The 15,418-nt window shown below is 46.7% G+C and overlaps 1 pseudogene; it reads right to left on the reverse strand.

Moving 5' to 3' along the window:
* Nucleotides 1-8,758: 8,758 nt before the first annotated feature.
* Nucleotides 8,759-9,197, reverse strand: LOC146809415 (microtubule-associated protein 1 light chain 3 gamma pseudogene; annotated as a pseudogene).
* Between the last annotated feature and the right edge of the window lie 6,221 nt (nt 9,198-15,418).

The raw sequence follows: 15,418 nt of genomic DNA on the forward strand, positions 1-15,418 counted from the left end.
AACTGGAAGTACTCCAGAGGTCGTGCTTACATTCTCCCACCAGTAAAAAAAAAAGTGACATGATGGGGAGCCACGGCCAACTGCCAATTAGGTCAAGGGAGCCACAGGTCAAAAAAGTTTGGGAACCACTGCTCTAGCAGGACACTTAGGCCAGAACAAGACTTGGGACAGGCTTGTCCCTCATTTTCACTGGCCTCACATGAATGAAGATACCAAGGAGTTTTGTCGCTCCTGTGTAACCTGCCAAGCCAGTGGCAAATCAGGTGGCACAACAAAGGCCCCCCTAATACCACTACCTGTGGTGGGGGTTCCCTTTGAAAGAGTGGGGATTGATATTGTGGGTCCCATGGATCCCCCCACTGCATCTGGGCACAGATTTATACTGGTGGTAGTGGATCATGCCACCAGGTATCCAGAGGCAATTCCCCTTAGGACCACAACAGCTCCTGTTGTGGCCAGGGCCTTACTTGGAGTTTTCTCCAGAGTGGGGTTTCCTAAGGAGGTAGTATCTGACAGAGGTACCAACTTCATGTCAGGATACTTGACAGCTATGTGGAAGGAATGTGGTGTTAACTACAAGGTCACCACTCCTTACCATCCACAATGCAATGGGCTTGTTGAGAGATTCGACAAGACCCTAAAGGGTATGATCAAAGGATTACTTGAAAAGCTCAGGCGAAGATGGGACATCCTTCTACCCTGACTTCTGTTTGCTTACAGAGAAGTCCCACAAAAAGGAGTTGGCTACAGCCCCGTTGAATTGTTATTTGGGCACCCTGTAAGAGGCCCCCTATGTCTGGTGAGGGAAGGATGGGAGTTACCTCTAAAAAAGCCTAAGCAAGACATAGTGGACTATGTACTTGGTCTCCGCTCCCGGATGGCTGAGTACATGGAGAAGGCATCTAAATACCTGGAGGCATGCCAAGAATTACAGAAAGCTTGGCATGACCAAAAGGCTGTTCTGACTGAGTACCAGCCAGGACAGAAGATATGGGTTTTGGAGCCAGTGGCCCCAGCAGCACTCCAAGACAAATGGTCTGGACCCCATACAATTGTTGAAAAGAAGGGAGAGGTTACCTACTTGGTGGACCTAGGAACTCCCAGGAGCCCCCACAGGGTGCTCCATGTCAACAGACTCAAGGCATATGTTGACAGGGCAGACATGGGCTTGCTCATGGCTACAGATGAGGGGCAGGAGGAAGAGAGTGACCCTCTTCCAGACCTGTTGTCTCAGAACCCTGAAGATGGCTCAGTTGATGGTGTGGCCTTAGGTGGCAGCCTCACTGAACATCAGCAAAATGACTGCAGACAAGTTCTACAGTCATATAGACATATGTTCTCCTTGACACCCAGTCAGACTAACTGATGTACCCATGTGGTGGACACTGGTGACAGTCTTCCTGTGAAAAGCAAGATTTACAGGCAACCTGACCATGTCAGGGACTGTATAAAGACTGAGGTGCAGAAAATGCTGGAGTTAGGTGTCATTGAGCCTTCAGAGAGCCCCTGGGCTAGCCCAGTGGTTCTAGTCCCCAAACCTCACACACAAGATGGAAAGAGAGAGATGAGGTTCTGTGTGGATTACAGAGGACTCAATGCTGTCACCAGGACAGATGCACACCCAATTCCAAGGCCAGATGAGCTCATAGATAGACTGGCTTCTGCCAAGTTTTTGAGCACATTTGATTTGACAGCTGGCTATTGGCAAATCAGGTTAGCTGAGGAGTCTAAGGCCAAAACAGCATTCTCAACCCCAGGAGGTCATTACCAATTTGTGGTGATGCCCTTTGGTCTGAAGAATGCACCTGCCACTTTTCAAAGGTTGGTGAACCAAGTCCTCACTGGGTTGGATGACTTCTGTGCAGCATATCTAGATGATATTGCTGTCTTTAGCTCCACCTGGGAGGATCACCTGATCCACCTGACAAAAGTACTAGAGGCCCTGCAAAAGGCAGGCCTCACTATCAAGGCCACTAAGTGCCAGATAGGGCAGAGTAAAGTTGTATACTTGGGCCACCTTGTAGGTGGAGGCCAGGTTCAACCACTGGAGAGTAAGATCCAGACCATCAAGGACTGGTCCCCTCCAACTACCCAGACTCAGGTCAGAGCTTTCTTGGGCCTGACTGGGTACTACACGAAGTTTGTTAAGAACTATGGGTCCATAGTGACTCCTCTTAATGATCTGACATCCAAGAAGATGCCCAAAAAGGTTCAGTGGACAGTAAACTGTCAAAAGGCATTTGATGACCTGAAGAAGGCCATGTGCTCTGCACCTATCCTGAAGAGTCCTGACTACTCCAAAGAGTTTCTTGTCCAAACAGATGCTTCTGAGTTGGGGGTGGGAGCTGTGCTTTCACAACTTAATGTAGATGGTCAAGACCAGCCCATTGCTTTTATTAGCAGAAGGCTGACCCCTAGAGAGAAACGTTGGTCAGCTATTGAGAGGTAGGCCTTTGCTGTGGTGTGGGCCCTGAAGAAGTTGAGACCATACTTGTTTGGAACTCACTTCAAGATTCAGACCGACCATAAGCCCCTCTTATGGCTAAATCAGATGAAGGGTGAAAACCCCAAACTACTCAGGTGGTCCATTTCCCTACAGGGGATGGACTTTACAGTGGAGCACCGCCCAGGGACTGACCATGGTAATGCAGATGGTCTCTCCCGGTACTTCCACTTAGAACATGAAGACACAACTGGTCAAGGTTAGTCTAATGTCCCTGCGTTTGGGGGGGGTGTGTGTGTAGGAGAGTAGGGTCTGCTATCCTATGGTCACCCCAAATTTTTGCTTTTGCTTCACTGGTTTTATGACTTAGTGTGGCTGTGGGCCTGCTAATCAGACCCACAGCCCTGCTGCTCTCTCCCTAAATTAATGCCAATGCACGCTAGGTGCATTACCAATTGGAACTGGTTCACCTTATTGGACCCTGTAACAGTGTACCCCAGGTACCCAGGGCATAGGTGTATCCAAGGCCTACCAGGGGCTGCAGCATGTATTATGCCACCCCTGGCCTGGCCTCCCTATTTGACACAACTGACTGATCACTCAGCTGGGGTAAGTTGGTGTAATCACCTCTTACTTAGATATAGTATATCTATATCTAACCTATATGGACACGTGGTAACCTATCAGTCACTCCTATGGCAGGCCTTAACAATCCTGGAGGCAGAGTGTTTGGTTTCATGTGAGATGGTGCTCTGGCATGAGCTGAGCCTTTCTGCAGCTTTCGGAACAACGTCCTTTAGCTGTTTCATGATATTGCCATACCATATACTCTTAAGTGCATTATGTACCTCGCGGTCAAATGCTAACTTTGGTTTGGCTTTATCAAAACATGTCGAGTAAGGTGTCATACGATTTGGAATACTACCCCCTCGCCAATTCTGGCGACGGGGGTAGCATTCCACCCTTCTAGAGGGACACGACATGTACCTAACCTGAAACCCGGGTAAAGTTAGACAGAGCCTCAGCATCACAAAATGGATGCTGCCACCACAGACACAAGTCTGCCCTCCTGCTGCTGGGAGTCCTTCTAGCTTGGGAGGTGGGGAAAAAGGGTTTCCTGTCAGGGGAGGTGCTTGCACCACCCCAGACAGGATTTTGTGTAGTGGGTTAGGGAGGGCTGAATAGATTGAGACATGCCTGGGGCACACAAGGTGTCCCTGCGCATATGCCAGTTCAAACCGGAGCTGGGGCACTCCAGCCCCAGTCCTGGCGCGAAACTGGACAAAGGAAAGGGGGTGTAACCACCCCCCTTCCTGGTCCCACCCAGAGGAGGGACCTAGCAGGTAATCCGGCCCCTAGATTTGGAATAAGAGTAGGAGCTGTGTCCCAAGACTTCAGATCATCCTGAAACTCGACTTTAATAAGAAGAACTACTGGACTTCGACGTTCTGCTGCACAGAAGACTGAAGAGAATCTCCTTTGTGGACAAGGAGTGACCACCCTGTGAATACAGGCACCATCCAGCAACTCAACGACTGCTTTGCCGCCGCCTCCCGCCAGAGATCCAGCCCAGAGCCTGACAAGACCCAAACTCCCAGACATCTCTGAGCCAGATCCACAGTCCCTGCAAAGAAGAGACCCGTGGAGGCACCGAGAGACGTGGGACCGGCCATCTTGGAACGTCCACGACAAGCTGACTGCGCAGCACCTGAGGCATCCTCAATGCTGTGCTTTGGGCCCTGAGAAGCCCCAACATCGAGCAGCATTTGCACCAAAGACCAGCCCTCCAGCATCCACGAGATCTGCGTGGGGCCCTTTTGCTTTTTGCCACTCGACGCGTCATCCCGGTTACTGGCCCGTTGGCTAGTGGCCATCTTGGCGACGAAAACTACAACTATCACTGCTGGTCTGGTTGCTCCGTGGGACAGCTCGTGAGTGACTCCTGGACGTCGTCGACCTCTTCACTTCCACGTGGCTGCGGAGACAAGCTTCCTTTCTTCACCTGTTGGCACCCGACAACGCCTGGTTCCTTCCTGGTTCCACGCCGGTCACTGGCTAGTGACTTTGAACATTGTCCCCTCTGCTTGCAGGTCGTCTACTCTTCAGATCCATCCTTGGATCCCCCGGAACTCTTCCTGCCTGGCCGCCTGCAGCATCTTCATCCTCAGGCTCCATAGACCTGCACGACGAAACCCGACACACTTTGACCCCTATGCACCCGCTTCCTGTGGGTGAGGTAACGCTGGCACTCCGGTGCTCCTGGGTAGATAAACATCTCTAGTATCTAGGTTTCAAGTTGTTAGGTTCTAGTCCATCCGGAAGGCTCCTTTTCCTTTAACTTTATGACTTTTACGCACCCATTGAAATCAATAGGTGCACGCGTGTAACTTTTCACACTGCACACGCATCCTGTGGGCCTCCTGGTCACTAACTACAGTTAGCTCCTTGTCGTCCCAGCGATTCCCAAGGCCCTAGGCCTTCCTTCCTTTCTATTTGTGGTTCTTATACCACTATTTTAGTATAGGGTTTAGCTGGCCCATCCATAATTGTGCAAATTTTGTATATTTAAACACTGCCTTGTTTTAACGAATGTGCTTCTGTGCTCATACAGAGTATAGGGGATACTTTTAGTAAATAAATACATATATATTTTGAATATATATCTGTGTGGTGTCCTTTCATTTGTTATTCAAGGAGGTTACATATGGTAAAACAGCTGGCTTCACATGCCCTCAAGAGTTTAGCATGCAGACTGCACTGTCCACGCTACCACTAGGATAGCTGGTGTATCAAGGTTGACTTCAACCACCACCATAAGGGTTGTTTGGCATGGTACAAGGTGATCACTAGAATTAGTGAGCAGCATATACCAGGCCAACTTCTCCCACTGAGACCACTGATCTTCTAAACACTGCTAATGAGTTTTCCTATGTAGGCTCCCATGTGGGACAATGTTAATGTTGGATTCAAAGTTTTCAGGCAAAAATGACATATTACCCAGTATGATGATACTCTCTCCTCTGAAGGAAACACTTTTTAGGTCGAGCCTGTGCAGCTCATGCACTGTGCTGCGAGGCATGCTGTATTCAGGTAGGGACTTGAAGCTCCGTCCACTCTCCGCCCATCTATTTCATCGGCTTGTGTCATTGTCCACTGTAAACTGTGGCTGTTCCTTTATCAATAGGCTTATTAGTCCCTCCTTAGTATTGCCTTGTCTCATTTTGTAACGTCCCATGGCGACAACCCCTGTTAGAGTGTTGTTACTTGATAGGCTTTAATTACAGCCTCCGAGCACTATTTTTTCAAATAGCAATAGGTCGCACATTTGCGAGAGTTTAAGCTTTTGGCATTGTAAATCTCAATGTCATTTATTTGTTCTAAAACAACACATAAATAAAAGGCATTGTCATTTTCAATGCCAGTAGCTCAAACTCTTGTAAATGCGAGACCTATTGCATTGCAAATGCTTGTTCTTGTATCTTGTCTAGCATTGCACCTAGAAAAGACAAAATCTGAACAAGGATGTTACTGTCTGTTGGAACTTTTAAAAATAAAATCTTTTTATTTTGTTTTTCGAAATAACAGACAACGGTGACACATTAAACGCAGGCATATTTCTAATCAACAGAATTACTGTGAATTTAATATATTTGCATTACATTCAAACACTTATTGATCACATTAGTATAGTTTACTGTTATATCACACACTTAGGTAAAAAAAATCTTTACATTTTGGTGTTTGTGTGGACAGCCACATGCCAAATACATTGGCCCTTATTCATGAAGGGCTTCCACCGACGTTGCGTCACTTTTTGTGACGCTGTGGCAGCGTAACAAATGCGACACACTGCGCCATATTTACAAAGTGACGCATCTAGGCAGATGCGTCACTTTGTAAACCCCTGCGCTACATTATACCTGCATGAGGTATAATGTATGCAGGGTGGGCGTTCCGATGCAGCAAAGTCATGCTAAAGTGACACAATGAAATCTCGCTGCAACACGTCTAGGGCATCACTGCGTCAGATCCTTAGGTCTGCTTCACAGCAGGCATAAGGACTGACTGGCCCTTTTACATGGGACTCGCCCATGTGTAATGAAACATTGCCGGAGTTGCGTCTGTATTGCGACACACTCCAGCAATGTGTCATTACTGCGCCACCAGATACATCAGGATTCCTGACGTATCTGGTCAATTCTTGTGATATGGAGAGCCGTATTGTAAATACGGCACATCTAAGGTGTCGCAAGAAGGGCGCAATGAAAAGTGTTGCATTGCTGTTTTCAACGCTTTTCATAAATGAGGCCATGACCACGCATTTGTCCATACCCAGTCACCATTCACTTAATGGTTGGGCTGTAGGGGCTATCCAACGCTTGGTTGTGCCATGCTTTACCAATATGAATCCTAACCCAGTACGTTTTCTAGCGTTTTTCTGCAAACATTATTCTTCCATAAGGTCCAACATTACAATTCAGGGACGATGTGATCGGGACTTGCAATTCCTTGGTCAGCGTCGTAGCAATTTTGAAGCCATATTTCTAACTTATAGAACAAGCCCATGTTAAATGGAAAAAGACCTTGTTTCGGCCCTCATCTAGTGCAACTGACGGCAGTTAGATCTTCTATGTACCAAAGACGAATAGGCATATATTCGGTACTATGCATATATCTTAAACTGGGTGAGATGTAGCATTACAGGGATCATCAGACTACGCACAGCTGTTTTTATCTCTCTATGAGGGGCCCACATCACCTTCCCATACTTCTTTAACATTTGCTATGGATTCTGAGGTGCTAAACAGGATTCCATATATTTGCAATATCTTTTTCCCTAAATGGGATTCAGTGTAATTTTACCTGCTAACAGGCTATATTCGGGCACATACGTTAATATTTGTTTATGATCATTTAACACACACCTCACTTGCAGATATGTGTAGGGTCTTCTTTAGTTCAAAAATGTCCCTTACATCATAGAAGGCTTATGGTATCGTGTGGGTCTACAGTGCACTTCCAATCCCCTTGCCTGAGGTGAGGGAAAATTTGACGAAGGGCTAACATACAAATTAATCTACTTGTTGGCCATGCGTATATACAATATTGGTCTGAATTCCCATCACGGGCTTTATCTGAGTCAGAAAATATCTTGAATAGATCCCCTTTACCCTGTTAGGAGAAGGCACTAGTTCAACCACACACATATTTAGTAGAACAGAGGTTTCTTTTGTAGGCTGACTAACTGAATCCTTGATGCTGGCCTGGTGGAATAGGTGGAGGAGTCACCTTGAAACATAGGGCCCAATTCACAGAACTAACTCAAGACAAAATCCTAAACTTACTACCATTTTGGTATTCACAGAAGGCACTTACTTATTTTGGTATTCACAGAAGGCACTTACTCATTAATGAGTGAGTGCCTTCTGTGAATACCAAAATGAGTAAGTTACTCAAAATGAGTAAGTTATTCAAAATGAGTAAGTTACTCATTTTGGTATTCATAGAAGGCACTTACTCACCAATGAGTAAGTGCCTTCTGTGAATAACAAAATGAGTAAGTGCCTTCTGTGAATACCAAAATGGCAGTAAGTTTAGGATATTGTCTTAAGTTAGTTCTGTGAATCGGGCCCATAGAGAGTAGCCATGCTTTCCAATAGTCAACACACACCTGTCCTTAGTGATCTTTTTCCACTCTTGCAAGTGTGAATATCCTTCTTCCCACACACAAGTGGTGAATGGAGAGACGGGTGTTGAGGCATCAATGACTGCTGGTGGAGAGCGGGTGTCCTCAAGCACACGATGGCTGCAATGGAACCATTTTGTTTTTAGACCATCTCTACTGAAGGGGGATCTCTGGCCCTGCTTATGTTGCTCTTTGGGCCGGAGAGGGGAGTAATAGTGGTCTCTGCAATGTCCCAAAGAGCATGCTAGGTGACAAAGGCCATCAATTTAGCACTCTCCTGCCTGTAACCTTCACACTTGAAAACAAAATCATATATGTTGGTTTCCTCAGGAGGAAGAGAAGCATGGCTGATTAAAAGCACTTCATCTTCACCTGCTCCTAAATACAAAAATGCAGTAGTAAGTCCTATGAGGTTGTACTCATAAAAGTTTATTTTACACAAAACAGAAAAATCCCTGTTTGTTGCGCCTCCCAAGAAGTAGTTCTTAAAGACTTGATTTAAACTCCTCTTCAGTAACAGCTTATAAAGCATACAAAGTATTTTGGTTTGGTAGCAAGTGTTCCCAATCCTCAAAGGTGTGCAATGGCTATATAAAAAGCATTTTCTCTGGATAAAACCTGCTTTAATTTTAAACATTCCGGATTAGTGAGCAGCAGTCTGTATGCTTCCGCTGGTCACTGGTCGGATCGCAGCCAAACATCTCCTGTGATGCACAGGTCATGTACAGGAAGCCATCTTCATCCTTGTGATCCCGATACACTTCAGACACTGTGAGAGACATAGACGTTAAGACCTTATTGTTCACCATATGGTAAAAAGTCTGCGTTGTGGATAACGCCATTCGGTATTGAAAATTGGTAATGCATTTCGTCCTGGTCAGCTCTTCAGGAACAACACATTTTGTTTTGTCCAATACAGGTAAGTACTTTTTCCTTTGATACCTTTTGACGACCACCAGCCCTTTGGACTGAAACATTCTGTATACATCAGCCACCTTATCTTTCTGAGTTGCTAAACTCTTCCACTGTAAATGGGATTGTGTTTTAATTTCTCTGCAGACGTTCCATTCTCTTCCCCAACAAGTTTTACACTGTTGCCTGCTGATTACGGCACAACACCACGCCCTCTAGGCCTTATTGATATTTAATTGGTGATTTTTCCTCGAGGTGTGTGCATGTTTTAAATGCAGTTATTCGAAGGTGAACAAAAAACAATAAAATGCCAAATTTCACTCTTCTTTTTAGCCATGTCTTTGACCCCAACTTCACACTCACTGACGCAGCCCCATGCCACTCAGGAGTCCTGGCCTCACACTTTTTTATGGCCTTTAACTGCTGCATGTAAATGACGACAACCTAGAAATGTGCCTATCGCGCTTCCAGGCTATCTTCATTTATATGTAATTGCAGACCCTTTTGCGCCCCCCTGGGAACACATTCACAGCCCCCCCAGGGGGGCATGCCCCACAGTTTGAAGACCTCTTCCATAGGATAACATTGTCCACCCGACGCTGAAAAGCACTTCTGCACCCGGCTGCCCCAGTGCCCCCCCCCCCGAGGTGACCTGTTGGTGCTGCCTCGGACCTTGCCCAATACTTACCTTAAGTCCAGGAGATTGGTCCCGTAAGTCGCTGTAAAGTGCCTCAATGCAATACATGTTTTTTCCTCTGTATGATAACATTGGGCACCCAACACTGAAAAGCACCTCTGTACCCAACCACCTCAGTGCCGCCTAAGGTGCCCTGGTGGTGCTGCTGCCTCGGACCTTGCCCAATACTTACCTTAAGTACAGGGGATTGGTCCCGTAAGTCGCTTTGAAGTGCCTGAACGCAGTACATGTTTCCCCCCCCCGTAAGATAACATTAGGCACCCGACACTGAAAAGCACCTCTGCACCCAGCCGCCCCAGTGCCGCCCGAGGTGACCTGGCGGTGCTGCCTTGGACCTTGCCCCATACTTACCTTAAATTCAGGAGATTTGTCCCGTAAGTCACTGTGAAGTACCTGTAGTCAGTGTATGTCTTTCCTTCACAGGATAATATCCCTGCTTCAGAAATTGCACTGTTGATTTTCTAAATCTGTAAAAATTCATAACTCGAAACGTACTTACCTGAATTTGATGATCTTGGTGACAAAAGTTATACAAAGATAAGAGTTATTTTTATAAATTTATTATGAATCTTCTTATTGAGTCATGTACATCATTTGTTGACTGTGTCTGTATTGAAGATGTCTAATACTCCTCTCTTATAAGCCTAAGGATGCTCGACCACACTACCCCCTAAAAGAGCACCTTGGGATTACTAGAGCAAGCCCCAGGTATCCTTATAAGGGATACCTGGACTCGTTGCACAGTATACCTCTTTTTGATATACTATATAAAGAGACAACTTCCTACAATCACCCACCAGAGAGACCCAAGTTAGAGAGCCTGTAGATGATGTGGATGTTTATAAAGTCCTCGAGTCCCTATCATCTGAGCATAATCATGAAGGTGACAGATAGAGATCTGTGTTGTTTTTGTCTCCTGGGTGTGTGTGGAGTGCCCAAATCTCTCAAAGGAAAATATGGAGTTTGAGGTGGAGCATTTCAAATAGGTAACATTGATGTCTGTTGCAACATCATCCTTGGAGGTGGAGAAAGGTTGAGAGGCCACACTGGGGTTTACAATGGCATCTCAGCAGTGATGACAAAATGTAGGTACCCCAAGGGTTCCAAATATGGTTCTGCAGCTGTTGATAGTCTCAGACTCTTCTCAGGTATCTTAGGAGAGAATATCTCAACATCACTCTGGGCAATGTCAAGAGGTGGTGTGACAGCCGTAGTGCATAAAAAGAATGCTGTAGTGACGTCAATTGGATAGTATGGATTGATGATGAAGGAGATGCTTCCATGTGCCTGGAATGCTTTGACGATAATGACATGAGAGATATCATTGAGTGCTTTGATGTTCAAGACTTACTAGTGGTGCTGATGGTGCTCTGTCATTAATGTTGTTTAAAGGAGAGCATGTTGGGCCAAGGTTTTTGACAGTGACGCCTATGACGTGGAGTTGATCGGGACTGTCAACGGTCAGAATTACCACTTCAATATACGTTTTCAAATTTCTCACATATTTCTGACATTCCCTCCCAGGGTCTCCATTTGTGCGGCTTCTTTGGGGCTATTGGCATTGTCCCAGTGGAAGTGGAGTGTTTCCTGGAGGGTTTTTCAGAGCTTTTCGTCTCCTTCACCCTCATATCTTCCAATGTGCTGTGTAGTCTAATTCCATATCCATCCCTTAGGACCGTCTTTGACATCTTTTTACAAAAATCACAATCCTTTATGGAATGAAAGGCGGGTAAATACACGGCAGACCATACAAATGTTGGCAGCTTTTTTTTTCGCCCACAAAAAGGGCAATTAACAAAAAGAGAATGCATTCTGACAGGAAAAAAGACCTCCAGAAAAAGGAGCTCCTTTGCTAGATGTAAAAGAAGTTGAGTGAGAGTTCTCTGAAAAAACACAGGTGTACAAACATGCAATGTATTCCAGGATCCTACTCACAGGAGCCAGAAAAATAAATTGCCAGTACAGGGCATCATAGACAGTGGATGTTTATGGGACCTTAAATGTCTTTTGTAACTCTTATAATGTAAGCCTATCAAACTGCACTATTCCTCATTACCAGAGGCCAGGCCTTTCAGCCCTGTGGGGTAGTTAGCCGTCTGCTGGAATTGGGCGAAGGACACCCACTGGGATCTGTTGAGGGCCAGACCAGAAGCCAGCTTCTGCAGCCAATCCCCCCACTGCACATGACCAAAGTCTGTGCGCAGCCGGGTATTGTCCACCTCCATAAATTTGGCCAGGCCCTGTGGCTAATTGCTCTTTAACACGGTCAAAGACTGTGCACAGCATGGTGCTTGGCAACTGGTAGAGGTTGTGTTCAGAGCCTAAGCATAGGCTAAGCTCTGCACCCGATCCCCCACTGTGCACAGCGAAAGGACTGTGCCTCCCCAGACATGGACATGGGCAATGGAGAGGGCACATGACATCTCTCCCAAGCCTGTGAGCCTCCCTGGGAGCACAGGAAATAGTGCTTTGCTGCTTTTTTCAAGAGGTAGGGGTCCGTGGGACATTTCTATTTGCACCGTGCCCCGGAGAATGGGATCCCCAGGGCTAAATGAGCCTCTGGGAAGGGGCCCAAAGTACGCTCCCTCCCGAACAATAAATAAAATGTTCCTTACATTGACCACCCAGGTCCCGGTCCTTCCAGGGTAATTAAGGAGAAATATGGTTGAGCGTTTTTTGTCGCAGCTTTAAAATAGGCAAACCTTTAAATGGAGGAGTGTGGCTCAATGGTTAGAGCGGCAGACCCTGAAGCAGAGTTCTGGCCAGGGACCAGGGTTCGGTTCCCGCCTCGGCGGGGCTCGGGCTCAATTTCCTCTGACCTGTCTATTCTCGCCTCGGTGCCTATTCTAATCACGGGCCCCACGCTGCAACTCTGGGCAATAGCTTGCTTAGCCTCCACACCGGCCCCAACAGCGCTAAGGATGCCTGGCTTCACCCTGGGGGTGCCCAGGAGTGGACACTTCACAGGGAAAGCCAGGAGGGGTTCCACAGTGGTATGAGTATCAGCGCCAGGAAACCGCAAAAGGCGACACCGCAAGGTGGCCGTCTGGTGACAGTGCGCTCTATAAGTACCTTGACATTTGACATTTGACATTAAATGGCATATCTGCTGCCCCAGTGGGCCAATTTTGACCATCTTGGGCACGGTTTGCTCTAGATCCCTAGACCTAGCCACCAAGAGCATTTTCATCAGACCCCTGACCTCTAAAGGTTCCCATGGGAAATCTCCAATGTAAGAGTCTATATGTTCCTGGGGGAGTTATCCCCCTTGTAGAGGGATTAGTTGAAGTTCTGGAATGCCTCTTGCTTTGCCCGCTCAGTGGTGGTCCAGGCATCGTACCCAAGTTTAATTTTAGATATGTGAGTATGTGCAGTTTTGTTGGCGGAGTTTGCATACAAGGATAGATCTTACCTTGTCTCCCTCCTTGTAATACCTCTGTTTCAGAGCCAGCAAGGACCGCTCAGCCTTATTTGTTCAAACCGTTCTCAGCTGTACTCTCAGCAGGGCTAATTGTCTTTTATTGCGTCTAATGAAGGTTGATTGGTGAAGGCATTCCAAGGACTTAATGTCACTATCTAGGCCCAACTCAACCAATCTGGCCTCCCATGTGCGAGCAATGGCTATAGAGGACATAGCCACCCATGTCATCGCCTTAAAGGTGTCCCTAAGAGTAGATCCAGAGATTTCAGGAAGAGTGTTAAATTCAAAGTAGGCTGATATCTCTTTTTGGTGTTTGGCTATGTCAACAGGGTCTCTCAGCAAGTAGGGGAAGGGCGTCAGCGCGAGGTGATTGCAAGGGAGCTCCCTGACAGTGCAAACGTATTTCCAAGTGAGCGTGGTCTGAGGGAAATGTGGGAAATATGAGCGGAGTCTAGGTTCCGCAGTAAAGTGTGGGTGAGAAAGAAATAATCAATGCAGGAGAAAGAGGCATGAACATACAAATAGTCTCGCGCGTCAGGGTGTTTATGTCGCCATGTGTCAATTAAACCCAAGTCAGCAAGGCCCCTTTTGAGGGTGGCAGACATCACCCCCTTACCCTGAAAGGAAGCTGCGCTCCAATTCAGGGTCCCATACCAGGTTAAGGTCTCCCCCCACCACCAGGTTGCCCCCCAACTGCATCACCTGGTCCCACAGTATGCTCCTGAGATGCGTGTCATCTCTCGCTACCTTTAGTATTTTAGAACAGGATCTAGCCATGCACATGAACACAACCCCAGCCATTTTGGTCGACGTATACGGCGAGGGCAAACTGGGTATTTTGGGTGGGGCATGTGGTATGTGCTAGTGTTTAGGAGGTGGGTTTCCTGGAGAAAGAGAACGTCGGAGTCCTGCAGGAGGAGGTAGCGCCATACTTGTTGTCTCTGATTAGGAGAGTTCAATCCCCAGGTATTAAGGGATAGGAGTTTGATGCGTGGAGTGCCATATGGAGAGTTATCAAGAGTAGTCAGAGGGGGATGGCGGAGGAGATAAATATTGTCCCCCAGCATGGTGTAATGCATTATGTGGTCCAGGGAGCAAGCCATATGCCGGGCAAAGAGCTCGGAACATGGACTGGTTGAAGGGTATGAATGAGTGGAGAATGGGGAGGGAGCGTCCCAAAGGTGCCAGATATCTGTTTGTATTGATGTGTGGAAAAAGATATCAGAGAATGTAGCAAGGAAAGAGTGCCTCAGAGTATCAGTCGACCATCTGTGCAGAGGATTTTAAGAGGCGTGTTATGGTTTAGGGGCCATGCACCCCTGGTCACTCCTACGATCCCACATTATTCCTCCACCCCTGCTCCAACCCTCCTGTACAGCATTTTGGGACAGTCCAAAATGATGACTTCAAGTTTTTCCTAGCAAGAGCTCCTCTTTGCAGTGTGACAAGATAATTATCAGATGCAGATTTCCCCCAGGCCCCTTCCTTTCCCATGAATTGAGTCAATCACTGATAATTGCTCTTTTGTATGTAGAGGCCTTTGTTCCCTCTGCTTCGGAGCAGAGTAATTAACTTGGCCCAATAGGAGAGACAAAGGCCTGGAGTCTGATTATGAGCTGAGCCCGAGAAATACAACAAATACAGAAGTCCCATAAAATGTAGATGTGTGTTATTGGGAACTACCAATTCAAATTTGGCTGGCATGCTGTACCCCAGTTTGATACCTTGCTGGACCCTGTAGGCATAACTGGGATGAAATTGTATTTTAAGGCATATTTTGCATATATGTAGAATCTAGTGGAAAAAACACTGATTTTCCAGTAAGCACTACAAACCTATTATATTATAAGGCCTACCCCAGGTCAGCACCAATCTTTGCAGAGTTCCTTCCTCGATAGGCTACCTGTGCGCAGATAGAGGGATGCGCACACTAGCAGTCTCACATGAACGGCCTGCACATGTGCACACAAGAGTGTGCACACGTGTAACCAGCTCAGTGGCTCTTACCCTAGCTGCATAGCAGCTGCCTGATCTTAAAAGGCAGACATTGGTGGTCAACATGCTCAGTACCATTACAATGACTTTACCGTGAGTGAGACTCAGGTAGTGAAGACCTACTTACAGTAAAAGTCAAAAGTAAAAAAACAACAGGTAGTAAAAAGTCAAATATCCTGGTGGATTGAATGGGAGGATGCAATAAATACATTCAGTCCAAAACAAAGCTCAAAGGGTCGGTGTAGTTATATAAGGTAATAAGAC

Source organism: Triturus cristatus, chromosome 7, assembly GCF_964204655.1.
Source record: "Triturus cristatus chromosome 7, aTriCri1.1, whole genome shotgun sequence".
Lineage (NCBI taxonomy): Eukaryota > Metazoa > Chordata > Amphibia > Caudata > Salamandridae > Triturus > Triturus cristatus.